The sequence below is a fragment of the Dermacentor variabilis genome, chromosome 10, assembly GCF_050947875.1.
Source record: "Dermacentor variabilis isolate Ectoservices chromosome 10, ASM5094787v1, whole genome shotgun sequence".
Taxonomy (NCBI): domain Eukaryota; kingdom Metazoa; phylum Arthropoda; class Arachnida; order Ixodida; family Ixodidae; genus Dermacentor; species Dermacentor variabilis.
In genome coordinates, this window is record NC_134577.1 from 18,883,207 (window position 1) to 18,900,529 (window position 17,323).

Here is a 17,323-nt window from a genome sequence, read left to right on the forward strand (position 1 = left end):
TACAAGCAAGGTGATGAGGAATGAAACAGCTCACCGGATGTGTCGCAAAAGATATCGCACTTCAGTAAATCTTGAACACAAGCCTGGTCTGACGAACAGCAAAGAATACCCCCTCGGCGAAGCTGTCGAACCTCGATGATTTGTTTAAGATCGGCCGAGGCCGTCAGGAGTTTGGTTTGATTTCCCTTGGGATTCCTCATATGTATCTCACCGCTATCACTGGGGACCAGAGCCACAGGTACGCTGCTCGTCCCACTGCTTAAGAAAAGCTCCACCGGCAAATCAGAGGGAGGAACAGAAGCCGCCCAGGAGGAAGTCTCCTGGCCTGGAGAGGAGCGAGACGTTGCAGAGTAATACGAAATTACTTTGGCAAGTTAACAGACATTAGAACAAAAGGTCAAAAACAATTAGATAAAAGGGAAAGAGCAAAAGAAAACCGCTAGCTATTTGACCAGAAACAGCGTTGATTGGTGGAGTCCTTGGGTTGCCTCAGAACCCGCCAAGAACACAGCACCTTGTTGGATTGGACTGGTTATTCTCCTTCGATTGCGCGTACCCAATGCGTGGGATTGGCCAAGATTTGGATGGTATTAGAAAGATGTTGGTATTCCAAAAACTGGTAAAAGTGTCATGTGTAAAAGGAGAAAAAGAATTTTTTAACAACTTAAGCAAAACACCTTGAGACAACTATGAATTAATCCATGGCTGAGCAGACATCCCTGTGGTAGTTGCCAAGAGACGAAGCTCCTAGGCAAAGGATATCTAACCTGGAGAAATTTAAACCAAGTTGCGTGAACCTTGGTTCTAAAATGTTTTTCCTTAAAGCGGAAAAAACGGTGGCAGAATAAGATAAAATGATCGATGGTTTCATCTACTGCGCAGAATGGGCACAGAGGGGAGGGTACGAGATCAGCCTTGTGACGATAAGAGTTTAATAATGGTGTTCGACAGCGTAACCGCGTAAAGATTACTTCACTTTCTCTGGTGTGAAAGGGATTTTTGTGTCAAGTTAATAGGAGTTGTCGATATACTGAAAAATTTGCTATCGCTGGATTTAAAAAAGTCTAGAGCAATTGCACATCTCCTGAATCTAGTAGTAGGTAGGTAAGCTGATGCCGGAAGTAATGATAGTACAGGGCCATTGAGGGCCTCTCCCGCGAGGTGGTTAGCCGTCTCGTTCATGTGTAATCCCCTATGACAAGGCATCCAAAGTAATGTAATTAAATCTATGGTGGTCAGGAACTAGAAAATGAAGTGTACGTAAAAGGCTACACCACTATTGTGAGCGATGTACATAAAGATAAAGAATCCGTCATTATGACTACCGTCGAGATGGATGAATTTAGCTTACGTAAGGCTAACACTACAGCTAAATATTCAAGCAGAAATACGGATAAGCAGTCCGGAATCCTAATTGAGAATGACCAGTCTAGAACAGGAGCAAAAATGCCGAGTCCAGATTTTTCTCCGCACTGTGAGGCGTCTGATGAGATGACCGCATTTATACCTAAGCTCAATAAATGATCTTGCAATAGTTCATTTAATATATCTTGAGAGAGGAATTTTGCAGTGTTAGGGTAGATGCCATCATAGGTTATTTGTAGACTCACTCGCACATCACAAATAGGTGGCACCGCCCAAATCCGTACATTTAAGAGGTTAATTAATGTTTGTACAAAAACTACCTGTGGTGCATGAAACCGGGGCCAGTGTACTCCGAAAAATAATGCAGGCTGGGAAATGAATACGTTTTCCAATCTTCTAATAGGAGATTAGTACATATTTAAGAATGTTTGCACCGTCAACAACCTAAATCTTCACAGTATTGACAGCAACACGACTTCTTTATGTAAGACATTATTAGCCACAAATTTCGGTAATCCGCAGCACAATCGCAGGGCATCCTGCTCAATCAGAACAAGAGGACGTAATTTATAAGGTGGCGCACCAGAAAAGAGCACACATCCAAATTCTAAAATGGGCCCCACGTAGATTTTATAAATCATTAGTAGTGGGTCTCTGCGCATCCCCGACCGACTGTTGTATAGCTTATGTAGCATGCCAACTGCTCTCACGGCTTTTTAACTATATGGTCAATATGACCAAGTGCCGTTATAGACTGCATGTAAGTACTTCACCGACTCCACTTGAGGTGTAGTCTCGAGATGGTAGGATAGCGATATATTAACGAGATTGTTCAGGGGGCAAACCAATATTGAGCAGTTTCTCAGGTCAAGTGAAAGGCGAATCTGCGTATACATATGTTGGTACATCTGGATGCCGAGGAATGTAACTCATCAGGACGTTAAATAATAATGGAGAAGTGATAGCTCCTTGCGAAACACCACGTGATTGATTGCGTATTCTCGAAGAAAAGCCTCTTAGAGAGCCGTAGAATTTACTCCTGTTTAAAAATTTACATATCCAGTTTGCAAGGTAATTTGGAATCTCTAGATTTCGTAATATACCCAATAAAATCACGTATTCTACACTGTCGTAGGCTTTGGGGATGTCTAGAGTCCCAATAGCACCTATCTGCCTTTGTCGCGGTGCTAATTTTATTCTTTCTAAGTCCATGTGAGCATGTCAGATTGAATATGATGGTCGGAATCCAATTTGGCAGGAAATAAGCAGGTCTTTGGTCTTTACAAATTTAAGCATACGGGCATGTAGTATTCTTTCAATTAATTTCACCAAATTTGAGTTTATCGCGATCGGTCTACATTTATTTATTGTATACCCTTCCCCATGATATTTAAGAACTGGAATTATTTGAGCAATTTTCCATGCAGACGGAACCCATGAATATCTAATTGAGTGATTTATAATAGCTGAAAGGTCATCAGTAGCTTCCTTAAATAAGATTTTCATCATGGCAGTCATTACGTAATCTGCACCGGAAGCCAAATCTGGCAGTCCCTCCACAATTTCAGCCAATTCTAACGTGGTAATTTGTATAAAATCATCTCATGTCCTTCGTAAGCTGGAGCAATGTGACAACACTGAGGAAAATCTAATTTCTAATCCCTTCGCTATTTCCGCTGTTGACTGTTTCTTTACATTACTACTTAAGACTATGTAGTCTATATTGATTGGACGCGGAAGAGCTTCCCTACTACGGAGAAAACTGAACACGACGCGTTTATTTTTATTGATAGATAGGAAGTGAAAATGCTTGCAGTCGTATTCGTCTTTGGCTTTTGAAACTGCATGTTTAAAGACGGCTCGAAAAAAATTATAATGTCTCCAATTTTCGGGACTCTGGTTATCGAATAATTTCTTCCAAGCGACTTCTCTCTTTCTATAATCACGAGCGCATTCTTCATTCCACCAAGGGCTGTGTGAATTTCTGTTATTTAGACGAATCTCAAATTCAAATTTTTGCCGGACCCTTCTAAAGCGTAACAGATATTCGTAGTTTTTTGCTCAGTGCACGCGTCAGACAGAGAAGAAATAGCGTTTCGTAAGCATTTTCTACAAATATTGCAATTATTGAAAGTTCGCACCTGATCACTCATAAACTTTACAGGGCGTGCTACTTAAAAATTACTGGAAGGTGATCACTGCTTGTCGCATATTCGACAGTCGACCAAGAAGATACCGAGACATTCGGGTCACTGGATGTAAGGTCTATTGCAGAGTAAGATCTCCCGCGCATAAATCTAATAGATCCTGAGTTTACGCACGTTAAACCATTGTACATAGCCCAGTTCCATAATATGGTCCGGCACAAATCTGTTTTTAATCCCCATGATATATAGTGATAGTTGAAGTCACGTGACAGTAGGATGTCCCGTCAGCAAAAAAAAAAGAACTCTATCCAGTGTGTGTGTGTCCTCTACGCCAAAAGGAAAATATGAATTTACTATGGTAAAACGGCTACGTCGAGGGAGATTCAGCTGTATCGCAGGGATTTCACACTCAGGAGTAGAAGTTGAATTTAAATTTTGGCCATATGGCAAATGTGAGACGAAATAAATGTAATTAATCCGCCACCTCTAGTAGGACGGTCTAGACGAAATGATCTGTAATATTTTATCTGAAAATGTTTTGCAGAATTTAGCCAAGTTTCTTTTAAAAGATTAAATCAGGGTTAAGTTGAGTGATTAGACATGTAATATCTATTTAATCAGAATATAAAGAGCGACAGTTCCACTGAAGCACCTTCAGCTACCCTGTGGTTTAGAAAGTGCCGCAGCCGAAACTGCCTTCTCTAGAATGCTTTCTTTTCGTATAGGACTGTGCTGACTTTTCTAAGCTACCGGAGGAAGAATCATGGATTGATGACATTGTTCTTTTATACGCTCGAGCGTTTTGTTCCACGTCTGGCATTCCCAAATCTGTGTTAACCAGATTACCATTAGCAGGAACGTCCAACACCGTCATTAGAAGGATGGGTACCTGAACTCCCATCACTAGCTTGTGGCTTGGGATCAAATGTTTGGGTCATTGTAGGACTAAGGTAGGTGGCTTGCATCAAATGAGATAAGTGACTAGAGATGACCTGCGATGAACATATCCCAAGGCTCATTGCCAGCCGTTCCAGAGCTTTCGTAACTGCCTTTTCCAAAGCGGCCTCTATAGTGGCTGTTAGCAATACGTCCGAGATATGAGTTTGTCTCCCAGTAACACCCGAAGCCATAACCAAGCGCCACTTCTTTCTCGATACTTACCGCCTCCTTCCTGATCAACGTCGTCTGTCAAGTATTTCTGCCACCTGCAATTCCTGAGTCCTAACAGAGCAGTTAGAATAGTTGGCTGGATGACTTCCACCACAGAGGCAGCATCGTTCATGTTGGGCACTACAATCACTTCGATCGTGCTCTTCCCCACATTTGCAACAACGCTGACTTGCATCCTGCACTACTATGGCCGTATTGCCAGCAATTACGGCACTGTAACGGACGCGATGCCAGGGGTTCAACTCTGAACAGAAGGGGCCACACCTTTAGGTCTGATGGACAGGAACGTCCTGCGAATGCTGCAATCACCGATTCTAGTGGGACTCTCTTATCGTCTACCACTCGATTGCAGCGATAAACAGCAATTACACCGGTCCCAGACGATCTTCCTAATGTTTCTAATGGAGATAGATTAGCATCGACACTGCTGACTATTCCCTTAGTGCATGCGAGGCTGCGATGAAGGCACTCACCGGCAGTGACACGAATGATGAACCAGTTAAGCAAAACCACGGCACAGTTCTGGCCTGGTGATCTGCACACGATACCTCCGCGACTGAACTGTCTCAATTCTGTGATGGTCTGGTATGCAGAGGTAGCAGCACGGAGACATTTCTGGATAGCCTGGGGGTTGGTCAACCGTACAGAGCCACCATTGAGAGTAACCAGAGCCATAGGGATGCTGCTCACGCCACTGCGGGTAAACGAAACCAGGGGTAATTCGTCTGTCAGAATAGATGCTGTCCAAGGGGAAAAACCCCTGCCGGGCGAGTTTTTGGACATCAGCCTAAGATGAAGCGGGCGCAAGAATAATTCGAAGACCAACCAATAAGCCTAGACAAGCCTAATACCACCCGAAACCTGGCCAAGCAAGAGGAGCCGCAGACAGGTCTGAGGAGTGTTCGAAGAGCATCAGCGAAAGATTCTTGTTGCCTTCTTCGTCTTTATCAAGCAGTAGAAAAGGTGTATGCACGGTGTCTTTTTTAAACTGCACCAATTTGTCTCATGATTGCCTACAGCAGACAGCACAATTCTAACCATTGATCTAAATGGCTCGTTCAGGCGGCCATTACTACTACGAAAAATCAAGATGTTCAATTGAATATTTTACGTAATTACGGTAATTAACTCTTAAATAAATACTGTACGCCACGTATTTCAATCTACAAATAATAGCTGCTTAATTCGCATGACGTATCAACTCGGAACGAATTGTCTGGACAGCACCGGTTCCGAGACATTAATTTTCAAAGTGTTCGTCGAAATGCATTGGTGTTCCAGTTACTCTTGTGCTTCAATGCACAAAACAGCGGTTTCATAAAAAAAATAACTGGAACGCAATGCATTTTGTCTGCATGCATTGCATTGAAATTCATTCATCTCAGCGGCTACAATTCGTAGATTTAAATATGTGGCGTAAAGTAACTGATTAAAAGGGTATTAATTACGGTAATTATGCAGTTCAAAATTTTGATTTCTCGTGCAAGTAATAGCCGCTTCAACGACTAATTTAGATCAAGGGCTAGAATTGTGCTATCTGCCGTTAGGCAATATTTAAAAAATGTCATGCAGTTCAAAAAAATACCGTGTGTATTTCTCATTTCCCAATGAAGGCATGCAGTAACGAAGTTACAACAGTCAAAGGTTTGTTAAAAAGTTAAAATACAAATGTCTGTAGCTGCTCCTTACAAACGAAAAAGAAGGGTCTGAGCAATGTCGTATGTCACATTAAAAATTCTTATAGGACAAAACAATAGGAGACAGCAGATGGCTTAATACGTGTTGTGCCTGACTAAAAGTTTTTTAATGCCGTTTTAACTTTTGCTGTATCCAACTCTCCACACGTCCGTTACCCCCACCAAAAGTCTGTGAAATCACATTAGCTCCTTACTTTTGGCGCTGAAACGACTGCGAGAGGCTAGGAATGAGCACGAACTTAAGTATTTTCACAATCCTCGCGGATTCTGAAAAAAAGAAAAGATGATAAGAAAACGTGTCTTCATTGAAGGTGCACAGGTTCGCTAGGTTATGCCAGCCAATCGTTAATACGATCCATTTGTTGGATAGCAATATTGATGTGGTTCTTCGTAACGACTGCTGCATTCTGTTAAATATTTTTTGTTTTAGTTTTCTGGCACAATACCCCTTTCTTCCTCAGCAGTTAATCAACTCTGGATTTTATCTAATCGACTTAATCTCTGCTGACGCGGACGGGTTGTACCGTTTAATAAAGAATTTGAAATATTCCAGCTTTGGAGGTAATAAAAATATAAACTGCAAAACTTTTGAACGATACAAAATATTTCTCCTCCGTTATGTTTTCCGAACTCTTTTCGCAGTCTTCACAGTCATTGCCAGATGATTTGAACGTGGTTGTGGTGCACAAATCCGATAACATCCACTTTTCCCTCAACTATAGGCCAGTATCTCTTCTAGTTGCTAATAAGCCCAACGACATGATTGCAAGGAGAGTATGCAGATTCGTATCGCAAGCAGCACGACGAAAAAAGGACGTTTGGCACGTCAACATTTGTAGCAACTTGGGTGCATGGTAAACATGCTCTTTTTAAACTTTCTTCCTCTAGGCGGAAATGAGGCTCGAGCATTTTATTAACACATATATGTGTCGGTGCATATGTGTTATGTCTGTTGTAAACCTTTTTTTTCTTGTACATGCCAGGTGTGTTTGCAACAACTCACTGCGCACAAAACCAATCAATAAGAACCCGGCAAGAAGCCAAACAAACGACCGAGCACTCCCAGTGAGAAGCCATGCTAAATCAACGAGACAACTATCCCATTAACAAACTGTGTCAAAAAATTTAGTGACACGAATTTGGGGCTTTTAAACACAACGTGTGTATACGACGTTACCTACATCCAAGAGAAGGGCAACTTAAAGCAGCAGATACGCCAAAATGAGAACGATACACTTAAGAAAAGAGTGGCGTCAAATGCTTTGTCATAGCACGCAGCAACAACTAAGTACAATAGTGACTGGATGAACTCTAGTATAAGCGGTCAGGAAAGAAACTGGAAGCCACGTCTGTAACAGGAACCCCTAGAGACAAATCAACAGGACACGCGCTAATATGACACGAAGGAACCCTTCTCCATTCTTATTGCGCGGTGCTTGCATCACATGTCGAAACCTACTTAATTCGGCACATCTTCTTTGTTGCCGAATTCTGAACAAGGCTTCCCTATGGAAGCCGAAATGTCTTGCTTTTAAAGCTCTATTTCGGTGGCCTATGTCTTTAATTGTCTTGTTTCGTCCCTACCAGACAGGCTTGCGTGATACTCTCAATGACGCAGCTTTTGTGCGAAATCATTTGCTTAAGGCATTTGTCGCCTGAACCATGTCTTTAGGTTCAGGTGGTAGAGCACGTTTCTTCTAGACGCTTTAGAAAGCGTTATTCACAGTGCGAAACTTCAATTCGCTAACAGTGCAACAATCTACGCTCTATTAAGGAGTGAATATTTCAAAAATAAGTGCAGGGAGGCTTGAGCTTGAAGCAAGCTTAGTGGATATGCTATTGGGCTGCTACGGAGGAGGTCGCGAGATTTTATCCCGGCCACGGAGGGCGCATTTCGATGGGGACGAAATGCGAAAACGGCCTCGTACTTAGACTTAGGTCCACGTTAGCGAACCCCAGGTGGCTGAACTTTCCAGAGTCCCCCACTACGCCGTACCTCATAATCGGATCATTGTTTTGACGCGTGAAACGCCATAATTTATTTCTTTTGGTATGTGTATGCTCGTATAAAGAGCTTGTTTAACATTCGGTGAAGTATACAGATTCATTATGTCACTGGCAATGGCAGTCGTATGTTAGCCTACCTTCCCAGAACTTTTATTTACGGTTGTGTGTAGCTCAAATTACTGCTATATAAAACAATGGTCCGAGCTCAACTAAAATGTGCTGTACTTCTACGGCATACTGGTCTCGAACTCGAATCACTTATAGCAGGATTATAGGTTGTGCAATACCATGCATTGCGTTTCATTATGTACATCCATTGCTGCGCCGACACCATTAAAGCTATTAAAGACGTCCTTTCCTTACCCAGTCTTTCTGAACGTAAAGTATGATGTCTTTCTTTGTTTCGTAAGATTAATTATACCTTGTTATACCTATTATTGCCTAAAAATAGGCTCCCAACAAAACCGTCTTACATTTCCAGATGCACTGATAACTGTCATACGGTATGTATTCCATTCTCAAACATTAAATGTTGTCATGACTAATTTATCCCAAGTACATATTTTTGTTGGAATTGCCTTCCGCATAGCGTTGCCGCCATTACAAACTATTATTCTGTTAAGGGTGCTGCCATGCACATTTTTCTTTTTTGTAACTAGCGACAGTTTAATTTCCATTTTGTTGTTACGTCGTCAAATTTTTTTCTCATAATGGTGCTGCAGTTTCGTTATATTTATTAGCATTATTAACTCTCCCTTCTCTGAAATGCCTTTAGAGCCTTGACGGTGAATAAGCAACGGTAGTGAGGTTAGAAGCATGGAATAAAATCAATCAGAGCAAGGATGTTAGAAGTGCGGCGCAAACGGCAAGGAATGTACCACGTATTTTATTTCAGGAACAATGCACACCTTTACTTCGCACGGGAACAGCACATATTACTTGGCCCGTAACCCACGCTTCCTTGCCACGCAGGCGCATTCCTGTTGGCGTTATCGATGGACAGAACTCTTCGACTTGGAATGCGTCTCCGCTGACAGTGCTGACACAATCTGCGCCTGGATCGTAGTCAACGTGCATGTTCCTGGCGTAGTGTCACCAGCAAAGCTCTTCTTCGGTGATCCAGAGACATCGACGGTTGCATCATCCAGCCTTGCACATTGAAAGAGCTCCTCCACGCGCTCTTCACATTCCGTGGGTACGAGAACAGGACTTTCGACATGGCCCGTATTCCTGGCCTCTGCTGCCATGCAGGTGTGTACTGAAATTTCGTTACATGCTAGAAAACAGTGATAGCTAGACGTATTGCCGTTCCCATGCCCACTTATGTTTTGCGAGAATATTTGACTATTATGAATATTTACAATCTTCCCCGGCCTTAATGTTCTGGGGTTGTTGAGACGAACCCATAGGCGGAACGATAAATAGGATTGAATTCCAGATATAAAACACTGCCTGAGGATCTTGCAGGGCAATGGAATTCACGTTTTGCTTTATCCAAGAAATACACATCCGCCTCTTACAATCCTCGAAAACTTCAGTTAAACAATCCACCGATAGTAAAGCCATTAGAAATAGCTAAAGAAGTACGTAATCAAAATTCACAGGTTTAAGCAAACAGATGGACAATACAGAAGTAAGATGAAAATATTATGACACAAAGGGTTAGGACCGGGTTAATGTAAATATAGAACTATATCCGGGCAATGATACACAAAAGCGCTTTTTTGCAGTGTTGCTTCAGCCAACTCGAAGATAGATATCGACGCAACAACCTATTCATTCGCAACATTTTAGATGCTAAAGGAACATGGTAGCAAACTGAGACCACGGTTATACCTGCCCTGAAAACCATATTTTGAGCCTGTTCAATTGAACGCGCATCTTGTTGTGGCATTCTTTTTTCATCGGGAAAATCCGACATAGAATTGTAAAATACTGAAGTTTTAAAGGGACACAAAAAGTTATTTCTCTGAGCAATCAGCTCAAGTCGGGCCATATTACTCATAGTGAATATTCTTCTTCGAAAAGCCGTATCACTCGTTGGAAAATGCCAGCTTGGTGCACCTCCCTCACAAAATCTGCTAGGAACCTTGAATAAAAATTTTCTAGACAAATGTTACTGGAACCTGGGAACGTCTTATTTAATGTTTTCATACTTTCTTTAACTTCCCCAAATGCTTCATACATATATCCTGTCGATTATTGGCGACCGACGGCGAATGAAAAATTTAATTGCACTCTATCTTTAAACCATGAATGAACATGTTGCAAACATTAAAAGCAGCATTTACTAACCATCTTAATACTTCTTGGAAACCTTGTAGTAACATTCTACCAACTTTTTATCCTGGACATACAAATATTCTAGCAACGTTTTTCCAACATTCCTTGGCTCATCCTAGAAACATCCCTGCAACTTTCTAGTACGTTTCAGCAACATTCTGGAAACATTTCAGAAACATTTCCCGCTTTCTCCAGAATGTTTCGAACTATTCTAGTGCTGTTTTAATTGCACTTGAACACCCCGCACGGGCGTCTGCATCTGCAGGCGCTTGGTGCGTTGCGACACCATGTACCCGAGCACACGAGGGTTGGATCCTCCTGCGTGTAGCCGTGCGCGGCTTAGCCGTGTCCCGGGAAAGGGGGATCCTGGGGGTTGAGTCGATGCCGGGTGTTTGGACTTTTAAGGCCCCCCTGGCGGAGGCAACACACCTCTTTGGCCTCTGCTTCACGCAGACGGCACTCCCGGACTGATCCACCCGGGGGAAATCAGCAGTCGCCTTTTCCTGTCTCTTTCTCCTCGAATCTTCGTCTTTCTTTCTCACTTTCTGGCCTTTCCTATCTTCTTCTCTCTTCTGTTTACTTTCTTTGTCCTTGGCGGCAAGGGTTAACCTTGTGTGGCTATCCTACCTTGAGTACGCCATATTTGGTTATAGTGATGGCGTACGACTGGCGTCGGGCAGGTTTGTATACAAGCTCTGCCACGTGCCCTCGTTGGGCTCCGTGGTGGGCGGTCGGCGCTGTTGCCGAACATACACATTTTTCTATGGCAGCGCAAGTCCCTGTAGTCTATGATCGGCGTCTGAAAAGATGCCGCACCGAAGTACCGTTCCAATTCTCCTTTCGGAGCAACGCTCCGTCTTTCCCCAAGTACTATTTAGTCCACAGTGAAATCAACATGCCTGTTAGAAAGCTCTCTCCATTCCTGGTAGCCAAATGCCTGAAAGATAAAATAGGACCGACATACAAAGCCTCCAAAATGTCTAGCGGGGACCTCCTCCAAGAACTGAGTGATAAAGATCAAGCAGATAAGCTCTCTGAACTTACCAGTATTGGCGACGCGACAGTGACTGTTTCAGCCCACAGAACACTTAATACAACCAGGGGAGTAATATCTGAAGAAGACTTTATTGGCTTAAGTGATGAGGAACTGCTGGAAGGTTTCCAGGAACAAAATGTTAATAAAGTACAAAGAATAGTAATCCGCAGAAACGACCAAGAAATCCCCACCGAACATGTTATACTCAACTTCGGAACAAGCGTAATGCCTACTTCGCTCGATGCAGGTTATGTTAAAGTCAATGTGAGACCATATATCCCAAACCCCAGACGATGTTTCAAGTGCCAAAGGTTTGGACATGCTTCACATGCATGCCGAGGACGAACAACTTGTGCTAAATGCAGCTCCAACGAACACCAATCGGAGAATTGCACCTCATCCCCACATTGTGTTAACTGCCAAGGAGGTCATGCCGCTTACTCCCGGTCTTGCCCTTGCTGGAAAAAAGAAAAAGAAGTAACTGCGCTAACCGTGAAAGATAGAATCTCGTTCTTTGAAGCCAGAAAGCGACTGTCATAACTTTGGCGACCTAGTTATGCCGATGTGACGAAGGGGGGGAGGGCATCGTCCCAGAGGCCTGAGGAGTACTGCGAGCCCACGCACAGTGGTTCCGTAGTGAAGCCTCCCGCCCCCATGGTGGAAGCAGACACCAGTCCCGCAGGGCCCTAAGATCAAACGAACCGCAAGGCCCGAGACACGTGTTTCGGCGCCCAACTCTCGGTCCTCCAGCACTTCAGAGAGAGCGATGGAGGTCGACCCAAGAACCCCGGTGTCATCGACGGCGAAGGACAAGCGCTCCCTCGAACGCGGAAGGAGGGACAATGTCCCGAACACCACCTTAACCAAGAAAGCGATAACCTAAAGGTTATCGCTCCTTTGTATCAGCCTTCTTTAGATCTATGTAACCTAACATCTTTCTTACCTCCTATTCACTCACTAATGCCATTTTTTTACCTTTCAGTTTCATAATGGCTTTTATTATACAGTGGAATTTAGAGGTAGAGGTCTTGGGTGACATCAAATACATATTAATAACTTCTCTCCTGTGTCCCTGTGCTTACAGGAAACAAACCTAGGCGAAAAACAAAAAAAGCATTTTAAAAGGTTTCACTGTTGCACGGCGCGACCTTACTCAGGCGAACCGGCTGTCTGATGGTGTAGCCATTGTTCTGCCAGGTGGTATAGCAGCCAGAGAAGTTCCCATTACCACTCACCTAGAAGCCGTTGCTTCACCGTTTTAGCTCACAAAACCTGCACCATTTGTTCAGTATACATTGCGCCACATTCATATCTTACCGTAACAGATGTAGAGTTAATTTTAAACCAGCTACCTGAACCATTTTTAATAGGCGGTGATTTTAATTCACATAACACGTTATGGGGTAGCGAAAATACTGACACCAGGAGTCAAACGCTTGAAGATTTTGTCCTAACAAATGACATATATGCCTTTTGAACACAGGTGCGGCAACTTACTACTCCCCAAGCATAGGGCTATGAGTTGCCTAGATCTGGCACTGTGCTCTCCATCTCCCTTTGGCGATTTTCAATGGAGTGTTATTGACGACCCCAATGGTAGCAACCATATGCCTGCTATTATTAAAAGAACATCTCCTTTTCCTTCCATACAATTAAGACCACCCCGTTGGAAACTCCATCTAGCAGACTGGCCTCTCTTTGCTGAAAAGGCCACTCTGGATAACATAATAGAAGAGTTAACCATAGACGAAACCAATGACAAGATTACCGCCTGCATACTCGCTGCAGCAGAACAGACAAACCCACAATCCTCTGGGTTCTTAAGAAAAAACCTGAAACCCTGGTGAACGAATGAATGTACACAAACAAAAAACTACAAAACAAAGCGTGGGGTATCTTTCGGCGATACCCAACACAAGAAAATCTACGCTCTTTCAAAAAATCAAAAGCGAAAGCCAGGTACATACGCAGACAAGCCAAAAGAGAGTTCTGGAAAAATTATGTCTCGTCCTTAAATAGCCCAATAACATCCAAACGAATGTGGGATCAGGTTCGTAAGTTTAAAGGCGACTACGCTTCTTACACTATCCCCATACTCTCACCTCCAGGCACGCAAACAAATATAGAAGAACAAGCAGACATATTAGGGCACCATTTCCACGATATATCAAGCTCAGAGAACTACTCTGCTGCATTTCTAAAACATAAGCAATTAGCAAAAAAACTAAAGCATCCGACTACAGGAAGTTCAGAAAGACTGTATAACACTTGCAGAAATCAACAGAGTACTTACTAATGGCAAAAAAACAGCACCCGGTCCGGACAGGGTACATTAAGCAATGCCAGCTCACCTATCCCCTAAAACAATTGAGACCTTGCTTCATTTCTTCAACATAACCTGGGAAACGGGAAAAATGCCCAAAGAGTGGAAGGAAGCCATCATAATACTTTTCTTGAAAGCTTGAAAACCTCCCACAACAGCAAGCAGTTATAGACCCATAACACTCACAAGTTGTCTCGCAAAGTCCTATGAAGCCATCATCGACATAAGATTGACATAATGTCCTTGAAACAGAGAACCTGCTAGGTAACCATCAGTGTGGGTACAAGAAAGGTTTCTCTACAACAAATCACCTAGTTAGGCTATAACACGAGATACGTACGGCCTTTCTACACAAACAATATTGACTCACTGTTTTCTTTGAGTTAGAAAAGGCGTACGACACAACATGGAGGTTTGGTATTTGAAGGGACTTAGCGGATTTAGGGATCCACGGTAAAATGTCTAGCCGATTTCATGTCCGACAGAACATTACAAGTGCGTTTAGGAACGGTGCTGTCCCGCGTATTTATTCAGGAAAACGGTGTGCCTCCGGGATGCATATTAAGCACAACATTGTTTGCGGTGAAAATGAACTCGGTCAATAATGTAATTCCATCCTCTGTGATGCATTCATTATATGTGGATGATCTACAAATTGCGTGTCGTGCATTGAACATGGCAACCTGCCAACGGCAAATTCAAATTACGTTAAACAAACTCACGCAGTGGGCATCTGAAAACGGTTTTCGCTTTTCAACTGAAAAAAACGTGTTGTCTTTTCACAAAAAAGAGGCCTACAACCAGATCCCATGCTTAAGCTGCAAGAATCCACTTTACCGGCAAAACAAGAACACAAGTTTCTGGGTGTTCTACTTGATAAAAAGTTATTCCTGGCACACATAAATGGCCTTAAAATTAAAGCGAACAATGCTCTTAACATCCTCAAAGTCCTGTTCCGGAAGCGCTGGGGCTCTGACCGTAAATGCCTGCTACGCATCTACCGCACTTTGGTGCGTAGCATATTAGACTACGGTAGCATCATATATGGCTCAGCCAGATTATCTCACGTCCGATGACTTGACCCAGTTCATAACCTTGGACTACGACTGGCAAGTGGTGCTTACAGAACATCGCCTGTCCAGAGCTTATATGTTGACTGTAATGAACCTCCTTTGCAGCAGCGCAGTGCTACTAACTTTTTCTTATGTACTCAATATTCAGTCTTCAACACAACACATATGTTTCAACATTGTCACACAGTGCAACTCACGCTTACACTATACAAACAAACCGAACATTATTAAGCCGCTTGTCCTGCGATATGAGGAATATGTTCGGGATTATGACATTCCTCGCGAAGTCCTCCAGGTTTCCAGAAAGCCACAGTGTTTGGCCCCGTGGTACGATCTTGAACCGTTATGTGACTGGACCTTGACACATTTAAAGAAGAAATACATCCCACACGAACACATTATACAAGAATTCCGGGCTCTTCAGGACAAATACCAAAATTACATGGAATTTTACACCAATGGCTCTAAACAAAAATCACGTCGGTGTGGGGGCCGTGACGGAACACTGGGAAATAAGTATTCGATTACCACAACATGCCTCTGTCTACACAGCCGAAGTCTACGCAATATGGACTGTAGTTAAAAAGAGCATCGCTGACAAACACGTAAACACAGTCATATACACTGATTCAGTAAGCACACCGAAGGCTCTACATGCGAAATCCGAATGCGAACCCCTTATAGGGGATATTTTAAACAAGTAACATTAAACAAATACGGCCTGTCACTTAGGTTTTGCTGGGTACCAAGCCATGTTGGTATACCGGGTAAAGAAGCAGCGGATAGGTGTGCATCAATGGCAGCGCGCAAATACATAACAAACACGGCGCTTCCATATCGGGATAGTATCACGGCGATAAGGAAAGCCTCGACGTCAAAATGGCAACAGGAATGGGAGCATTGCATAAGCAGCAAGCTACATCTTACTAAACCCGTAATTGGTGAGTGGAAGTCGTGCACTCACCAGCTACGGTTCTGTGAGGTGATCCTGTGTCGACTTCGGATTGGACACACACATTTAACAACTTTCTCCTCCGAAAAGAAAACCCGCCGACTTGCGAAAAATGCAGTCAACCTCTTACAGTAATACATATCCTTATAACATGTCCACAGTTTGAAACACAGTGACGGAAGCTGAATCATGCATGAATTCACCAAGTTACAACAGTTAAAGCTTTAGCAAAAAGTTAAAATACAAAATTCAGTAGCTGCTCCATGCAGGCTTCGACTCATAAATGAAAAACAAGGTTTTGAGCAATGTCTTATGTCACATTGAAATATTCTGATAGGACAAAACAATAGAAGACAGCAGGTAGTTAAATACGCGTTGTGCCTGACTAAGAAAAAGTTTTTTGCTTGCCCTTTAATTTTTTGCTACATCGTATTCTACACATGTATGAAAACCAAAAGTCTGTGAGGGGAAATCACATTAGCGTCTTACTTTGGTCTTGAAACAACTGTGACAGGTTAGGAATCTGCCCCAGCTTGAGTAGCTTGAGCATCCTTGCGGATTCTGAAAAAAGGAATGACCAACTAAGAACACATGAGACAGACTTTTGTTGAAGGTGGACATGTTGGTCATGTTATGCCAGCCAATAATTAATACAATTCATTTGTTGGATAGCAGTGGCTATTGCGGTTCTTATTATTGACTGCTGCAATGTGAAAAATAATTTTTTTTGTTTCTGAGTTTTCTGGCACAGCACTCTTTCTATCTCAACAATCTCTGACTCTGGCTTTTTTCTCATCTACTTAATCTAGATAGGTTGTGCCGTTTAATAGGAAATGTGAAGTTGTACAGCTGTGAAGGTAATGATAATACAAACACGAATATTTTTGAAACACAAATACAAACGATTTCTGCTCAATTATTCTTTTCAAACCCTTTTCGCAGTCTTTACATACTGTGCCAGATGATTTGATGTTGATTGTGCTGCACAAATCCGATAAAATCCATCCTTCCCTCAATTACAAGAGAATATCTCTTGTAGTTGCTAATAAGGACAATGAAAATGATCGGTAGGAGACAATGCAGCTTCGTATTGTCGTCAGCATGACGAAAAACGACATTTGATATGGCAACATTTGCATCAACTTGGGTGCATATGGTGAACATGCTTTTTGTAAACCATTTTTTTCTCTAGGCGGAAATGAGGCTCCAGGATTTTATTGACACACGTAGGGGCTCATGCATACACATTATATTTGTCGTAAACCGTTTT

The 17,323-nt window shown here is 42.7% G+C and overlaps 1 protein-coding gene across 1 annotated transcript in view; it reads left to right on the top strand.

Annotated features, from left to right (window-relative positions):
* The window catches only part of LOC142559449 (uncharacterized), a 217,871-nt gene that overhangs the window by 116,530 nt on the left and 84,018 nt on the right, over positions 1-17,323 (top strand). The window contains exon 2 of the mRNA XM_075671040.1: positions 9,359-9,637. The gene's annotated coding sequence lies outside the window, so the exon portion shown is untranslated. The remainder of the gene's footprint in view (positions 1-9,358; positions 9,638-17,323) is intronic.